The sequence below is a fragment of the Trachypithecus francoisi genome, unplaced genomic scaffold (genome assembly GCF_009764315.1).
Source record: "Trachypithecus francoisi isolate TF-2019V2 unplaced genomic scaffold, Tfra_2.0 Lachesis_group11, whole genome shotgun sequence".
Taxonomy (NCBI): domain Eukaryota; kingdom Metazoa; phylum Chordata; class Mammalia; order Primates; family Cercopithecidae; genus Trachypithecus; species Trachypithecus francoisi.
Genome location: NW_022681456.1, coordinates 88,475,546 through 88,495,214, shown reverse-complemented (window position 1 = coordinate 88,495,214; position 19,669 = coordinate 88,475,546).

Here is a 19,669-nt window from a genome sequence, read left to right as displayed (position 1 = left end):
ACCCAAACCAATCTTATTTCTATACCCTACCAGTGACAAATCTGAATTGAAATTAAGAAAACAGTTCATTTACAATAGCATCAAAAAGAACAAAATATGTTGGAATAAATTTAGCCAAGGAGGTGCAACTTGTACACTGAGAACTATAAAGTATTGCTGAAAGACATTAAATAAATTAAATGCCTTCTATGTGTTGGATCAAAAAACTTCATATTGTTAAAATCACCACACTTTCCAAAGTAATCTACACATTGAATACAATACCTCTAGAATCTGCCTTTTATTGCAAAAGAAAGCAAGCTGATCCTGAAATTCATATGGAATCGCAAGGGACCCTGAGTAGCCGAAACAATATTGAAAAAGAACAACTAGAGGACTAAGCATTTCAAACTTAGCGTAAAGCTACAGGTGCTGGCATAAGGATAAACAGAGACCAATGGACTAGAATTATGAATGCAGAAATAAACCTATACAACTATGGTCAGTTGATTTTTGACAAGGGTGCCAAGATCATTCAATGAGGGAAAGAATAGTCATTCCAACAAATGATGCTTGGACAACTGTATATCCATATGCAAAAAAGTGGATCCTCACACCCTGTACAAAAATGAACTCAAAATTGATCCAAGACCTGTGTAAAAGTTAATGCTATAAGACTTTCAGAAGAAAATCTAGGAGTAAATCTTCATGACCTTGGATTTGGCAATGAATTCTTAGACATGACACCAAGTCACAAGCAACAAAACAAAAAAAAATAGATAAATTGAACTTTATCAAAATTAAAACTTATGTGCACTATCAATAAAATAAAAAGACAACTCATAGAATGGAAGAAAATATTTGCAAATCATATCTGATAAGGGTCTAGTATATATAATATATAAAGAAATCTTAGAACTCAACAAAAAGACATCTTTATTAATGGCAAAGGATCTGAAGAGACATTTCTCCAAAGATATATGAATCGCCAGTATGCACATGAAAAGATACTTAATGGCATTGATTATTGGAAAAATGCAAATCAAAATGATAATGATATACCAATTCATACACTCTAGGATGGCTATATAAAAACAAAAACAGAAAAAAGTAAGTGTGGGCAAAGGTCTAGAGAAATTGAAACCCTCATACATTCCTGGTGGGAGTGTACAATGGTACAGTTACTAAGGAAAACAATTTAGCAGTTCTTCAAAAAGTTAAACATAGAATTCCCATATTACTCAGCATTTCCACTCCTAGATATATACCCTAAAAATTGAAAACATATATTCATACAAAGACATAAACAAATATTCATAGCAGCATTATTCGTAATAGCCAGAAAAGTAGAAACAACCCAGTAATTCATTGCTTTTTTGTGGCTGAAAAGTATCACATTGTATGAATATGCTATAATTTTTATCCATTCATCAGCTGATGAATTATTGATCCATGCTGTGACATGGTTGAACCTTGAAAACGTGCTAAGTGAAAAAAAGCCAGGTGCAAAAGACACATATTGTATGATTCCATTTATAGTAAATATTCAAAATAGAGACAGAGCACAGATTAATGGTTGCCAGGGGCTGGTGGGAAGACAGACTAGGGAGTAACTGCTTAATGAGTATGCTGTCTCTTTTGTGGGTGATAAAAATGTTCTGGAGTTAGACATTGGTAATGACTGTACATTACAAATGCACTTAAAACCACTAAATTCTACACTTTAAATGGTTACAACAGTTAATTTTATGTTATGTGAATTTTACCTCAGTAGAAAAATTAGCAAAATATCTGAACAGACACCTCACCAAAGGAGATATATAGATGGCAAATCAATACATATGCCCTAAACTTACAATGGGGTTACCTCTTGATAAATCTGTTGTTGAAAATACTGTGAGTAAAAAAAATGCACTTAATATACCTAACCTATTGAACATCATAGCTTAGCCCAGCCTACCTTGAATCTGCTGACAACATCTACATTACCTACAATTGGGAAAAATTATCTAACACAAAATCTATTTTATAACGAAGTGTTGAATATCTCATGGAATTTGTTTAATACTGTACTGAACGTGAAAAACAGAATGGCTGTATGGGAACTCCAAGTACAGTTTTCAGTGAATGTGTGTCATTTTCCCACTATTGAAAATTATAAGGCAAACCATCCTAAGTTGGGGACCATCTGTATATGGAAAGATGCTCAACATCATTTATCATTGTAAATTAAAAGAAATGGGATACCACTATGCACTTACTAGAATGGCTAAATTTTTAAAAATGACAATACTAACTGCTGGCAAGGATGCAGAGCAACAGGAACTCTCATTCATTGCTGGTAGGAATGCAAAATAATGCAGCCACTTTGGAAGAAAATTGGGCAGTTTCTTACAAAGCTAAGCATAGTCTTTCCTTGTGATTCATCTATCTTGCTCCTAGGTATTTACCAAACTGATCTGAAAACTATGTTCACACAAAAACCTGCAAATGTTTACGCAGGTTTATCCATAATTGTCAAAAACTGAAAGTAATTAATATGTCACTGAATAGGGGAGTGCATAGACAAACTGTATATCCATAAAATGAAATACTCTTCAGCTTTAAAAAGGAATGAGCTATCAACCCCCACAAAATGAGTGAATTTTAAATTCATGTTGCTAAGAAAAAGAAAAGCTAGTCTGAAAAAGGCAACACACTGTATAATTCAATCTGTATGACATTTTGGAAAGGGGAAACCTATAGAGATGGTTAACAGATCAGTGGTTGCCAAAAGTTTTTGGAGAGGGGAGGGCTGAACTGGTGAAAGACAGGGGAATTTTTAATGTGGTGATAATTATGTATGGCATTATAATAGTGAATACATGCCATTATGTATAGGTTAAAACCAACTCATAGAACTTTACAGCATAAACAGTGAAACTTAGTTTAGCAAATAAAAAATTAATTTGTGTGGTTGGGATCTTAGAATAGAATGCAGGCTGTGAGAAAAAAGTAAACTATATTTTAGGGACTGGGGAGGTAGGAGATACTAACCTCACTTTGGAATGAGTGGAGACTAAGACTAACAGCAAAAGAACTGTTACCTGAGCATCACACTCTAGTTGGTAAAGTAATTTCACATGCTGGTCTGAGTTAACAATTCTGAAGTCACTATAAATGTATACTGGAATTATGTAAATGAATGATGGATGGGAACCAGATTTCTGATTGGTGGAGTGGAAGGTTATAGACAGCAGGGAGACAAAGGCTGAAATGATCCATGTGGTCAAGGATTAATCTGTATAAACTCATATTTAGCTTAACATCCATACAGATTGATATATAAGGAACTCTTTATAAATATGTGTGCTTAAGCGGGTTAGTATACACACACATTTTCCCTTGCTCTGTCAGCTGAGAGGGCCCAGAAGCAATTACACCCCAGTAGCAATTAACAAACCCAGCACCCAGATCTTGGCTTCTAATACTGTTCTCCCATGAAAGAACCAGCTCCTTAGTGAAATAGATTATTCTAGAGCTGGATCTGGGAATATTTAGGATGATCCTGTAGCATCCTGTAGTGCCAGAAGGCAAGGAAGTGCTTATTGAAATAAAAACCACACAATGGGGGATATCAAAGGGACACTGGGGCCATCTGAAAGAGCTCCCAATGACCAAACTGAACAATATGTGTAATGAAATAACATAGTATTGGATTCTAACCCAAACTATAAAATAGATATCTATGAGGTCATATCGTTATAAAGAAATGATTGAATAAAATGAGGGAGAATATACAAATTTTTTTGTGCAGGTTCGTTGCAAATAATTTATGTAAATACTCTGCCGTCAAGGAGGCAAGCATAACTTCCCATCTCTGAAGTGTGGGCTGTGCATAGTTACTTCCTCTGTTTTTTTCTTTTTCTGAGAAGGAATCTCACTCTGTCACCCAGACTGGAGTGCAGTGACGCGATCTTGGCTCATTTTAACCTCCACCTTCCGGATTCAAGCGATTATCCTGCTTCAGTCTCCCGAGTAGCTGGGATTAACCATGCCAGCTAAATTTTGTATTTTTCGTACAGACAGGGTTTCACCATGTTGGCCAGGGTGGTCTCGAACTCATGACCTCAGGTGATCCACCTGCCTCGGCCTCCCAAAGTGCTGGGACTACAGGCCATGTCTGGCCTGTGCATAGTTACTTCCTTTACAGAAATACAGTATGAAAAAGGGGAAAAGCGAGTAACCTCACAATGGGGAACTTGACAAACATTACCTCGGAGAGGTGGTTAAGGTCAACACCAACAGTGATACAAATCATGTTCATAAGTATATGCCCTTGATATGGTGTAATGAGAATGGTACTTTGCTTTCATGGTCTTTCTCCCCCAAACTCATAAATCCCTGTCCAGTCATGAGAAAAACCCCAAGGGACATTCTACAAAATACCTCACTGGTCCTCCTCAAACTGTGAAGGTTGTTCAAAAGAAACAAAAGTTTGAGAAACTGTCACTGTTTAGAGGAAACTAAGGAAACACGATGACTAAATGTGGGATGGTGCTGGGCATAGTGGCTCATTCCTGTAATCCCAGTGCCTAGGAAGGCTAAGGTGGGAGGATCGCTTGAGGCCAGGAGTTTGAGACCAGCCTGGGCAACATAGTGAGGCCCCTGTCTCTAAAATAAATGAATGAATGAATGAATGAATGAATGAATGAAATATTATATCCTGGAATTAAAAAGGACATTAGGTAAAAACTAAGGGAATCAGGATGAAGTATGGACTTTCATTAATAATAATGTATCAATATTGGTTCATTAGTTGTGACAAATGTATCATACAAATGTAAGATGTTAACAAAAGGGGAAGCTCTGTAGGGGGCATGTGGAAACTCTGTGCTATTTTTGCAACTGTTCTGTAAGTCTGAAACTCTTCTAAAACAAAAAAGTTTTTATTTAAGAAAGCTATTGAGTTTACTTAGCACATAAGGATACATTCATGGGTGATGCGGGCAGATGAGATCTTCCAGCTGTCTCTTTGTGGACCTAGGCATTAGTAGCTCACGTGTGATAGTGCCCAGAAGAGGCTCCACAGTGGTGAGTGCTCTGGGAGCTCTGCTCTCAGCAGCTGTGGTAGTCTTTATTAGCAATAATTTACCAGACACAAACAGGAAGCAACTGTGACCTTAGACATGTGCACGATGGCATCCATGTGACTTCTGGGTATAGCTGGTCAGTTCTCCTTTGCTTTCTCTCTGGCCATATCTCCTACCACTCTTCCCTTGATCACTCCAGTCTAGCCATACTAGATTTCTTTCAGTTCCTCATAGTTGTCGTATCATTTCTCACCTTGGGTCTCTTTCTCTTTTTCTTTTCCTTCCCTCTGATTTCCTTCCTCTCTTCTTTTCCCACTCTCCTCCCTCTCCTCTCTCTCTCTCTGCCTTCTCTCTCTCTCTCTCCCTTTCACTTCTTCCTGTGGCCTACCTGCCTTTCTGACAATTACTTATATTTGCAGAATAATATAGGTGAGGTAGTGGGAGTTCAGTAGGGTAAGAAGGCAAGGGATGAGTGGGAGCAGACCTGCTACTTCTTTTACTTAGGATTGCAGTGTGCAGCAAATAAAAATATAAAACCCGTAGCCAAATTTGCATTTCAGAAAAACAATGAATCATTTCTTAGTGTAAGTATAACCCAAATATTGCAAATTATACAGGGATACCTCATTTTATTGCATTTCATCTTATTGCACTTTGTAGTTATTTTATATATATATATATATATATTTTTTTTTTTGCACAGTGAAAGTTTGTGGTAACCCTGCATCGAGCAAATCTATTGGTGCCATTTACCAACAGCATGTGCTCACTTTGTGTCTTTGTGTCACATTGTGGTAATTCTTGCAACATTTTCAACTTTTTCATTATTATTATATATATTATGGTAATCTGTGATTAGTAATCTTTGATATTACTATTGTAATTGTTTTGACATGCTGCAAACCATGCCTATATAAAAAGGAAATTAAGTGATGAATATTGTGGGGGTTCTGACTGCTCCACTGACCCGCTGTTCCCTCATCTCTCTCCTTCTTCTCAGACTTCTCTATTACCTGAGACACACTATTGAAATTAGGCCAATTAATATCACTACGATGGCATCTCTAAGTATTCAAGTGAAAGGAAGACTTACATGTCTCTTGCTTTAAATGAAAAACCGGAAATGATGAAGCTTAGTGAGGAAGGCGTGTCAGAAACAAGAGCCAACCTTTCCAACCACTATTGCCTACCCAATGACATCACTCTAGCAACTTTCCTCTCTCCCTCTCCCACACTGATAATTTCTTTCTCTCTCTTCTGTATGTTTCTCATGTTTCTAATATAAGCATGATATTATTTCTCCAATCGTAAAAACAAACAACCAAACCAAATCAAACAGAAGTTTCTCTCCTCTCCTTCACTCTTGAACCCTCTCTAATCAGCCTTTCACCTTCACCATGCCACTAAAGCTGCTCTTATCGGGGTCATAAAAAGCCTTATGGAGGTTTAATTGACTCACAGTTCTGCAGGCTGTACAGGAAGCATGGAAGCATCTGCTTCCGGAGAGGCCTCAGGGAGCTTTTACCCAGGGCGGAAGGCAAAATGGGAGCAGGCACTTCACATGGCAAAAGCAGGAGCCAGCAAATGAGGGGGGAAGATGCTACACGCTTTTAAATGACAAGATCTCAAGAGAGGTCACTCACTATCACAATGACAGCACCAAGGGGGAAATCCACCCTTATAATTGAGTCATCTCCCAAGAGGCCCTACCTCTAACATTGTGGATGACATTTCGACATGAGATTTGGGTGGGGACAACATCCAAACTATATTAAACCTCCTAACTGAGCTCTCTGCTTTCACATTCCCCCCCCTCCAGCCTAGACTCAGCACAGCAGAGTGACCCTATTAACCCAAAAGTTGAATTGTGTCATTTCTATATTCAAAACCCTGCAGTAGCTCCCTATTACCCTCAAAGTAAAAGCCAAAAATTCTTATAATGGCCCAGAAGGATCTACACTAACTCCCACCCCGATTTGCCTTCTGATGTCATCTCACAATACTCTCTCCTTTTCTTCTGAGGGTCCAGCCACATGGCCCCGCTGCCGTTTTTTGAATATGCCAGGCATATTCACTTGCCTGGAATGCTTTCCCCTGGACATTTGCATGGGAAATGGATATTGCATTCACTCAGACTGCTTATTTTTCCCCTTTATTCACAAGTTTTCAGAATAATGAGCTGGTGCCATAGTAGCTTCCAAAAAATGTCAAGTGAATTTTTAAAAAATAAGAGAATTAAAATAAACCCTGGATTTTAAATACATTTTATGTGTTTAAACTATGGTAGCCATTATTGTTTTTGATGCTGAGATTGTCATTTTTGGCCAATATGAGCCCTCTCAAATGCTATCCTAAATCCTTTAGACATGACTTTTGATGGATTTTTTTGTGTTCCCAATTTGAAATTTGAATTAAAATCTACTTGCTATCTTTGTCCTATAACATGGACTATGAAATCAGAGCTATCTGAATTTAATTCCAGTTTTTATAGTATCAACCTGTGAAACTCTGAGAAAGTTATTTAACTTCTTAGAGTTCAGGGTTCTGATTTATACAGTGAGAATGATAATACTTATTCAGTGGATGATATTGTTTGGCTGTGTCTCCACCCAAAATCTAACCTTGAATTGTAATCCCCATAATCCCTGTAATCCCCATGTATCAAGGGTGGGACCAGGTGGAGGTAATTGGATCATGGGGGAGGTTTCCCCCATGCTGTTCTCGTGACAGTGCATGAGTCTCATGAGATCTGATGGATTTATAAGCATCTGGCATTTCCTTTGCTTCCCGTACTCACTCTGTCCTGCCACCCTGTGAAAAAGGTCCTTGCTTCTCCTTTTCTTTCTATCATGACTTTGGGTTTCCTGAGGCCTCCCCAGCAATGTGGAACTGTGAGTTAATTATACTTGTTTCCTTTATAAATTACCCAGTCTCAGGTATTTCTTCATAGCAGTGTGAAAACAGACTAATACGGTGGAGTTCTTTGAGAATTAAATGAGATGCAGTATATAGGGCACCAGGTACAGAACTGATACTTGAAAATTGTAGTGTTTATTATTAAAATTGGAGACAAAACCTTGTTATCATGCAAAAGTAGCCAGTTGCTTCATTGTTACACTTTAGAAGATGATGTTGTTAGAGGCATAAATCTAATAATAATTTATATTGATTGTGTGCTTATTATGTGCAAAATGCCATGTTAAACATTATTGTACTTCAGTTGGTACTCTAAACAATCCTGTAAGGCAGCATTAATATTAATATATATGTTTACTTACATGTGACATGTGAATACAATTTAATTCATTATAATATTATTCCTATGTTATAAATTATGAGTCTGTGGCTTAGAGAGGTTAACTCATTCATTCAAGTGAACTAGGAAGTGGCAGAATTCAGAATAAAACCCTCTGACCCCAAAGTTTGAACACTTAACACTTCTGCTATTATTTGTTTGTTCTGTTTAGGTGTGTTATATTGTTTTGAAATAATAGCCTGGATAAAATGCTCCTCCAAGAACTCCCAAATTCCCATAGATTATCTTGGCAATTATCATTTATTTACTTTATCTGACTGCTTTTTTTCCCAAAGACAATACTGCATTTTAAGCAATAGCCAGAAAAGCAATTGGAAATTGGAATCAGAAACCAAGAACTTCATTGACAGCTTCTTGTGGGGAAGGAGAATTTATGTGAATAATTTAATGCAGGGAGAGGCAAAGACAGAAAGAACAAGAAGAGTGGCCCAGTCTTCTCTATTTTAAACTTGTATTCATATATCTTTCCTATTTTTAAATTTCTCTCTCTTTACTTTTTTCAGTGTGTTCTTTCTGTTCATACAGTTAAAATGTTTAAGTTTTCATGTTAAGAATTTCCTCTGAAAATAATGATTTTAAAAGCCATTTGTAGCCTTTTACATCTGATGGAGTTTAGGTATTCTGAAAGTCTTAATCACATCCTGGTCATTGCTCTTAGTATAGCATTGGATATGCTATGGGCATTGTTTTTTTTTATGGCTAAAAATCTCAGAAAGTCTTCATGTTTTATATACTCTAATATAACATTATTTTTGAAAATATTTTAGGAGAGTAAGTTCTATAGAAGGATGTTGATGAGCTAATTGTTGTGTGAGAAATTTGAGGGTGTTAAGAGAAAAACATACAAAAATCTTAGGAACTTATCCCAAATTTATGCTATACAACTATTTTATAACAATGAATTGTCATTAAAAAAATCCCTTCTATGTCTGTTACAAAGATCTAAGCTGCTGTTAAACCACCCTTGATCTTGAGCTCCTGGCCTCAAGTGGTCCTTCCACCTTGGCCTCCCAAAACGCTGGGATTACAGGTGTGAGCCACCACTCCTGGCCGGACCACTCTTGTAGAAAATCTCTCTATGCTAAAACAAAAATGTAAAATATAAAAATCAATTATAGTTTCCATTGAGGTTCACTTCGCTGAAGTCTTAAACTCAAAGTTTAATTTGGACCTCATAATTGCTAAGACGTTTACAAACTGAGAATGAGCTCTGAGTAGTGGAAATACTACCCCATATCAACTTCAAGTAGTATCATGAAGTTATTTTCATTTTGCAATATACTTTCTTAAAAAACAAAAGCTTCAAGGGTTTCCCCTTTCCTGCAGTGAACATATTTGCTCATAGAACTTCTCAAAGCTGAAATAATATAATTATCTTCTGACAGAATTTTATAGGAACACTTATGGAGGCTTATTGTCTTTGGACAATTATGATGACTTTCTCCCTTTAATAACTCTGATCATGACAGTAAATGTTAATCCAATGGAAAAGTATGGCAAGGAGCCCAGAGGTGTCTGGACAGAAGTATTATTACTTCCGGGGGATTAGGAAGAGACTTATTGAATTAGAGAGCTCCCCAGCCATTTCTATCTATGATTTTGCATAATGATGCCCATCAATCTCAAACTACTACTCTTTGCTCCCTGTCCACAATCTGTCAGGTGCTAAATTGTATGTTTGAAGATGCTGGTGGAAAGCAAAAGTAAATCTACCTGCAGGATCCTCTGGGTTATGAGTGATGCCAGCTGGCAAAGTCTCATTACCCTTGGAAGTGTTCCGATGTCTCACAGACACAGGCTCTTTGTGTCTTATGACTACATTCTGCGTATGGCTTCAGCATGCTTGTCTCTGCTTCTTTGATCACAGCCTGTCTGCTCCCTCTGCCATTGTCCCAGCATTCCACCACTAACCAGTTCTTCCTCTTCCTGGACACTCTTTAAGCTCTCAACGCTTATGCCTCACCACTGTTATTCCTACCTCAGAATTCTCCTCGCATTCAGTTCCTCCCACCCATTGATGCCATGTAGTCTCTAGAATATGCTGCTTTTATCTTGGCACCAACTTTGAAGCCTCCCCAAGAACTCGTGGATTAAATCCAAAATCTTCAGTCAGGGCCTTCACAATATAAACTCATTCTGTATGAGGCTCCAGGACGTATTCTTTACCTCATCCAATCAGATCCCCTCGAGATCTGTGATGAATTCAAGGGCACACATCACATCTTACAGGGAAAAGGTTAGCAAATTTTTTCTATCAAGGGCCAGAGAGAAAATCTTTTGGGTTTTGTAGGTCCTATTGTCTCCGCTGCAGCTATTCAGTTTTGCTGCTGTGATACTGAAGCATCTGTAGACAGTGTATAAACACATGAGTGTGACTGTGTCCCAGGAAAACCTTATTTATGGACTTGGACATTTAAATTTCATATAATTTTCATGCATCATGAAATTGTATTCTTCTTTTGATTTTCTTCAACGACTTAAAATTGTAAATAGCAATCTTAGCTCACGGACCATACAAAAACGGGAGGCAGGCCAGGTTTGACCCACAGGCCACACTTTGCCATTCTCTGTTCTAGGAGATTGCTGGTCATGAGCTTTTGACTTGCTCTTGACTTGCCCCGACTTGCCCCAGGGTGGCAAGAGCAGGCCCTCCTCTCCCCATGATGGCATCCTTTGTCATGTGAGGTGAAGATCTGCCCGGCATCTGAGTCTCTAATTACCTACTTAGAAGTCCCCCCAACTAACCACATGGCCAGGAGAAGGTGGAATACCATTCCCTGTGCTGGAGCACTGGGCAAGGAGCAGATAGGGCCCTTTGGAGAAAAGGCAAGTCCAAGCTATTAACAATGTGCATGACGTCCTCCTCCCACTCAGTCCCACTGGAGTCCTTCTGGGAACTAAAATCTCACAGCTAAATAGTCTCCTTTTAGTATTAGGTGAGGCACCTGACCTGCGGATAAAGGTCACTGACACACACATTACCTGGCAAGTCTTCAGATAGTGTTGGTAGTCGTGTCATTTGGTAGGGACTCTGAATCTGCAGCTTAATGCTTCTATGGAGCCAGAGTGGTTTTCTGTCTGTCCATTGCTAAAGGGAGGCACTGGTCACCTTCAGTTTCCTCCCTAACTTCCAGACCTAGAAGACAGCCCTCTGTGCCTTGCCTGAAAACCAGATACAAGCACTTCTAAATCAGGAAGATCGGCGCGTCTCCAAGTTGCCTGAGAATTTCTTCAGGAGTGCTAGCAGGGGAAGGGACAATGTTGGAAGTGATGGGAAGAGAGTGTGCTGAGTTCGCTTTTTCAATTTTATCTTTTCTCCTGCAGTTGGATTGTTACCAATGAGGCCTTTGAGGGAGGAAAGGAAGCCAGTAGGCAAGGGCCCGGAACTCGGTGCTGAAGTTGCATGGCTATAAATGGCCACTAGAGGGTGCGACAGCCCGAGATTGGGGAGCCCAAAACGGCACCGTCTGCTCCAACCGCCTGGAGAATTACCAGCAGCCAAGAAGTGAAAGCAATAGACAGGGTGGCAATAGACCATAAGGACACTGCTCTGCCTGACTATGTGGAGGGGGACAAGCAGGATCTCAAAGTATCCAGAGTCTTAAGGCACAATGGACCAAGAAATTTCTTACTTTATCTAAGGGCAGTGACTGAGGCCGGTAACTCATGGATCCGGGCTAGGGGTGAGAATTGCTTTATGGCTGCAGTGAAACACGCAAATAAACTCCCCACCTTCATGAATCCTACATTAAAATCATTAAATAAATAACAGGAAGTGCTGGGGAGTAAAATAAAGAATAAGAAGCGGGGTAGAGTGTAGTTGCTTGAATAGTAGCCAAGACCATGTTCAGATGACAGCAGGTCAGAAAACAAAGGAAGGTAAAAAAAAAAATGCTCCTTCTCAGCCCGCAGTGAAGAGCAGCGAGCTTAGCCACCGAGGTCTTGCCCACTGTGCTCTCTGCTTCTCCCAGTGCTAACCACCCCAATCTGCTTTTAGGAATTCTTCAAAGTAAAGAAAGTATGTGGAATCCAGAGGTAGATGGTCATTTGTTTAGGAAAACAAAATTATAAAATTGGTCTTGGGCTGGGTGTGGTGGCTCATGCCTGTAATCCCAAAACTTTGGGAGGCAGAGAAGGGCGAATCACAAGGTCAGAAGATCGAGACCATCCCGGCCAACATGGCGAAACCCCATCTCTACTAAAAATACGAAAATTAGCTGGGTGTGGTGGCTCACATCTGTAATCCCAGCTACTCGGGAAGCTGAGTCAGGAGAATTGCTTGAACCCAGGAGGCAGAGGTTGCAGTGAGCAGAGATCATGCCACTGCACTCCAGCCTGGTGACAGAGACACTCTGTCTCAAAAAAAAAAAAAAAAAATTGGTCTTGTACCCTGGAAACTTGCATAAATTGTAAAAGGTTAATTACAATCAGTAATGAAAATCCAAGAAAATTTAAGTCGACATGGGTGATGAGTGGGAGACTTGGCTGAGTGCAGAGGGTAGTAAAACCTTGTTTTGATTCTTAGATTGTTTAGTGGATACAGATTCTGACTCATGCTAGACATTGTTAGAGCTGATCTTAAAAATATGAATGTTAAAATAATAAGGGAAACCACTAATAACAGGAATACACTGTATAATTTTTCAGCTGTTTGAGAAAAACACTAGTCCTAAAGGACGCGTGGGAGGGATGATGGCCCCCACCTCAGTGGTAATCCATTGGAGCCCAGGACTGAGGGAAGGGTCGAAAGCAGCCAACTGATATCAAGGGATCAACAGTGGGACATTTCCACTGTGGGTGTCTCTGAGAAACCCACAGCATTGAAGAGTCAGCTTGGAACATCTAGATCGTGATACTACCAGTAGACAATACCAAGTTCCTTTTCTACAGACCTAGCCCTGAAGCAAGAAAGTGAGCAAACGAGGGAGAAGTTGACTACGTCTCTATGACCTATTGTAGACTTTCATGACTAGAGCAGACCCAAGCCTGCAGAAGGAAAAAACTAAGTAAGATGGAGTTTGGAGTTCTCATTGTCACTCTGGATTGGGTCTCTAAATGTCAAAACAAAAATACAATTTATATGTTATCTACAAGTGATCTAAAGAACGGTGAGACTTGTCCAAGATTTCACCTAAGGGCAAGGAATGGTCTGTTTGATGGAGTAAGTTCACTGAGGAGTGGTGACATAGAATAAATGTGTTTTATAATTGTATTATATTAAGCTCAGCCCGTTCAGTATAATTGTTGCATTAAAATCAGATGAATTTTGAATCAAGGTGAAAGTATTAAATAACATCAAGAAGGATTTTTACATTAATGAACTAATGACCTTTATGACAATGTTACTCTTTCCTTTGTCCTTCCCTGCTCTCTCCCCTTCAGTCCACAAAGGAGATTTTCCTTTCTCTCGCCTCCTTGAGCTTCCAATTTGCCTCATACTCTACGCATTGTATAAACATAATATGAACTCCAACTCCCCTTGTCTCTCTTGTGGTCAGAAGTCCTTCTCTCCCTACGTGTCCCTTACCCTTAAGAATTAAAAGGTGGCTTCATCAATGCACTGCTGTGTGGCCTTTTGGAAATTACCTACCCTTACTGGATTTCAACTGATCGTCTGTTAAGTGCAGAGAAAATTTTCTGCTTTGAAGATTAAATAAAATAATGCTTGTAAACTGAGTAAAATGGCATATGGCCCATAATAATAAATGGTATTAATAGTTATCAGTGAAACAAGATTAGTGGCGAGAGAAATCTACCAAAATATTTCATTTTCTTTCAAGAGCAGGAAATGGGCCTTCTCTGTAATATGTGCACTTTAAATCTAGCATATAAAAAAGTTTAGGATACATTGCCTGATGATGATGATTATAACGACAAGGAAATGGTAACAACAGCAGTAAATATTATAACCAAAAGATACCCCACAATTGTAAGAACCAAATGCAAATGTCCCAGGAAAAATACCAGTGTGGATTATGGGACCTAGTAGGTTATTACCAGGAATTGACAGTAACAGGAAGATTATGCTGAGATACTGTAATTGGAGATGTGAATGGCTCAAGTTCAGCGTAAATTCCGTGCTGTCTCCAGAGCAAAACCAAACACATAAATACTGGTGGCCATTAGAGAATATATATAATTTTTGTTTTTATTTTCTGAGGCGGAGTCTTGCTCGGTCCCAGGCTGGAGTGCAATGGCGCAAACTTGGCTCACTACAACCTCTGCCTCCTAGGTTCAAGCCATTCTCCTGCCTCAGCCTCCTGAGTAGCTGGGATTACAGGCGTGTGCCACCACGCCTGGCTAATTTTTGTATTTTTAGTAGAGATGGGGTTTCACCATGTTGGCAAGACTGGTCTTGAACTCCTGACCTCAAGTGATCTGCCTGCCTTGGCCTCCCAACGTGCTGCGATTACAGGTGGAAACCACCATGCCCAGCCCATTAGAGAATATTTGATAAGTATTTGGTGTGTAACATTCAGATAAACACTGCAGACCACTTTCAGTCTTTTCAGTTGTTCTTGTACATAGAGTAGTATAACATCACATTTAAACATGAAGGGCAGCAATAAAACTGTTTAACTTCAGCACCACCACATAATGTCAGAAACATTAAAAGAAGATGCAAATATCTAAAGCTATAGGAATTGTAATTTGGAGTAAGCAATGGGTTCTATGAAAAAAATTGCTTCTGACAAAACTAATTGCAGTTTTGATAGAGTTATAAAATCACTCATTTGTGGGAAGGCAGTTATATATGAACATTATCAAATCCTTTGCCAATTCTTCATGCAATTTTAAATAATTCAGATTAGACTTAAACATGAGCAATCACTAAATGAAACAATTCAATGAAAACTGGCTCAGGGTCTATAGATAAAGAGGTCATAGTAAAAACAATATATGAAGCTGGAATTGGGGTTTGAGTGGAATTGCTCTTTCCAGGCTTAATATCTTTATTAACAGAGCAGGTGATGGAGTAGCAGTGTGAAATGTTGCATTAGGTCTTTTCAGGTAAGTCTTTTAATATAAGAAAAAAGAACAATGGGAATAAAAACCCAGAGAATTAAAAAATTACAGCAGGAAATTAAAAGCTGCTTTTCAGATTGTAAAATTCAATCTAAATTATATGATTCAAAGTATCCTGAGTTCCTGAATAAATTCATAGAGTTTATTCAGAATATCTGGTGATGGCTAAGAGGCAATTGGATAATAGCAGGAAGGAAATTTGAAATAAATTAATGATGATAGTGTCTCTTTGCATTCTAGACTTCTCACCAAAAAGAGTTCAAGTTGATCTCTGTATACTTTGTAAAATAGTGAAAACTGGGAACTAGAAGTTCAAATGTTAACTGAAAGACAATAGGATTACAATGGCTGTGTATAAGTTAATTGGGAAAAGTAGATTTAATTTTCCAAAAGGCTATGCTATCTTCCTATTTATTTTGATAGCAATTTAAAAAATAGATATGAGAGATACTGAATTAAAATAGAATACTGGAACATTTTGGGGAAAGATAGAAAAATAAAGTACAATAAATGCCAGATCTATATTGCTAAAGAGCCTGCTGAGGTATCTATTTCTATAAACTTTAGACATAATTCACTATTGACAAAGTTGAGAGAATGTAACTTGGAAATGGAATAAACGTGCTAACAGAGAAATATCATTTACCAAAATTGTCGTCAATTAGATTAGAGTTTTTGAACTCAAAAAGACCTTAGAGATCTGCATTTTACACAGGAGTAAACTGAAACTCAAAGTGATTTAGTAACTTGCTTAGAATGACATAGCCATTCTGAAGCAGAGATTATCTCCTGCTCCCATGCTCATCCTGCTCAGCCATGACTGGTCACTGGGTCAATGATGATATAATTGCTATGGCTAATTTCTCTCCTTGTTGAAAAACTGGATAAGAGCTTAGATTCTGCAGCCAAGCTATTTGGGTTCAAATCCTGGCTCTACTGTTTTCTAGTATGGTAACCTTAGCCTCTCTCTCTTTCCTAATCTCTATAATTGGGATAACAATAACACTTGTTTCATAGTATTGATGAAACGATTAAATTAGTTAATGTGTGTAAAATGTTAGAAGTCTAGATTTTATGCTGCTAAATTTCATATAAAACATCATAGAGATTTTTGAAATGCTTTCATGGAATTTATGAAACAAGGAAGAATTCATCCCAAATATAATAGGAAGATCTACTCTTAGAGGTTTTCCTCATATTTTGGTTGAGAGAGGATCCAAAGTTATTTCTGGAAAACTGTATATTTTCTTCATAGTTTGTAGTGAAACACCTATGAAGGTAGTCTATAGTCATCATTGCCCAAGTCAAGTGCATTCTGTAGTCAAGACTTCACATCACATGGAGGATTGGATATATATACATATACATATATGTATATGAATATACATGTATACATATACAAATAACTTTTAAAAAATATTATTTCAGTTATTCCTCCTTGTGACTTAGAAAAATGCAAGAGCAAGAAAGAATCCTGTACTTAGATGATGATTGAGAACATACTTGAGTACAAAACAGCACTTAACTGAGAAAACTCTAACTTCTTATTTCCTTAGGTGTCTAATGTGTTTCAACCATTTTGCATGTTTTCTTAGGAAAGAAAAGCTAATAAGTGCATTAAAAATGTTTTATTATGGAAGATTTGACACTATAGAATAATTGATATTGTATCCACCCCAACTGTATTAGTCTGTTCTTGCACTGCTATAAAGAAATACCTGAGACTGGGTAATTTATAAAGAAAAAAGGTTCAATTGGCTTCACAGTTCTGTAGGCTGTACCAGAAGCATACTGACATCTGCTTCTGGGGAAACCTCAAGGACCTTTTACTCATGGCAAAGGCAAAGTGGGAGCAGGCTTCTTACATGGCAGGAGCAAGACCAAGAGAGAGAGGAGGGAGGTGCTACACACTTTTATTTTTTTTATTTATTTTTATTTTTTTGAGACGGAGTCTCGCTCTGTTGCCCAGGCTGGAGTGCAGTGGCCGGATCTCAGCTCACTGCAAGCTCTGCCTCCCGGGTTTATGCCATTCTCCTGCCTCAGCCTCCCGAGTAGCTGGGACTACAGGCGCCTGCCACCTCGCCCGGCTAGTTTTTTGTATTTTTTAGTAGAGACGGGGTTTCACCATGTTAGCCAGGATGGTCTCGATCTCCTGACCTCGTGGTCTGCCTGTCTCGGCCTCCCAAAGTGCTGGGATTACAGACTTGAGCCACCGCGCCCGGCCACTACACACTTTTAAATGACTAGATCTCATGAGGGATCTCACTTTCATGGGAACAGCACCAAGGGGGAGATCTGCCCCAATTCCTCATTTCCCCTCTGCAAGCCCTAGTAGAGATTCTCCATGAGGGCTCTGCCCCTACAGCAGACTTCTGCTTGGACATCTGGGCTTTTCCCTACATCCTCTGAAATCTAGGCAGAGGCTCCCAAGCCTCAACTCTTGCACTCTGCACACCCACAGGTGTAACACTGCATGGAAGCTGCCAAGGCTTATGACTTGCACCCTCTGAAGCAGTGACCCTAGCTGTACCTGCACCCCTTAGAGCCAAAGCTGGAGCTGGAGCAGCTGGGATGCAGGGAGCAGTGTCCCAAGGTTGCACAGGGCAGCAGGGCCCTGGGTGTGGCCCACAAAATCATTCTTCCCTCCTAGGGCTCTGGGCTTGTAATGGAAGGGGCTGCTATGAAGGTCTCTGAAATACCTTTGAGGCCTTTTCCCCATTGTCTTTGCTATTAGCATTTGGCTCCTTTTTACTTATGCGAATTTCTGTAGCCTGCTTGAATTCCTCCCCTGAAAATGGGTTTTCTTTTCTACCACATGGCCAGGCTGCAAATTTTTTAAACTTTTATGCTCTGCTTCTCCTTTAAATATAAGTTTCAGTGTTATATCATTTCTTTCCTCATGCATATGAGCATAGACTGTTAAAAGCAGCCAGGCCACATCTTGAACACTTTGCTGCTTAGAAATTTCTTCCACCAGATACTCTAAATCATCACCTTCAAGTTCAAAATTCCCCAGAACCCTACAGTAGGGCCACAATGCTCTCAGGTTCTATGCTAATGCATAACAAAAGTGACCTTTGCTGCAGTTCTCCATAAGTTCTTCATCTCCTTCGGAGACCTCATCAACCCAGACTTTATTGTCCATATCACTATCAGCATTTTGGTTACAACAATTTAACAAGTCTCTGGGAAGTTCCAAATTTTCCCTCATCTTCCTGTCTTCTTTTGAGACCTCCACATTATTCCAACTTCTGCCAGTTACCCAATTCCAAAGCTGCTTCCACATATTTAGGTATTTTTATATAGGAATGCCTCCCTCCTTAGTATCAATTTTCTGTATTAGTCTGTTGTTGCACTGCTCTAAAGAAATACCTGAGACTGGGTAATTTATACAAAAAAAGAGGTTAAACTGGCTTCCCAGTTCTTCAATCTGTATGGGAAGCATAGTGGCATCTGCTTCTGAGGTGGCCTCAGGGAGCTTTTACTCATGGTGGAAGGCAAAGCAGGAGCAGTCTTCTTACATGGCAGGAGCAGGGCCAAGAGAGAAGGTGGAGGTGGTACACACTTTTAAATGACCAGATCTCATGATAACTCACTCAGTTTCATGGGAACAGCACCAAGGGGGGAAATCTGCCCCCATGATCCAATTCAACATGAGATTGCAATTCAATGTGGATTGCAATTCAACATGAGATTTGGGCAGGGATGCAGATCCAAACCACGTTACCACCTGAGGTGAAAAGCTTGTCAATTCATGGCCAACCTTATTTAATCTGTACAGTTTCTCCAGTGGTATGCTGGAGGTGGCCTGCACCAGTTGGAAAGAATAGATTGTGGGTGTCTCTTCCCAGTTCTAAGTTCTAGATTTTATGCTGCTAAATTTAATATAAAACACCATAGAGATTTTTGAAATGCTTTCATGGAATGTATGAAACAAGGAAGAATTTATCTCAAATATAATAGGAAGATCTACTCTTAGAAATCTTTTTCTGTATTATTTTAGTTGGGAGAGGATCCAAAGTTATTTCTGGAAAACTTTGTATATTTTCTTTGTAATTTGTAGTAAAACACCTGTGAGGGTAGTCTATAATCATCATTGCCCAACACTGATAGCTTGAAATTTGCCATGGTGGGTGTATTTGTACCATGGCAATCAGCAGATGATACAAATAATACCAATCAGGCCCTCATTCCACTCAATCTGGTTAAGCATTTACCAGTACACCACTATGTTTCTCAGTTTTCCCTTTCACAATATTTTGAGGCAAATCCCAGA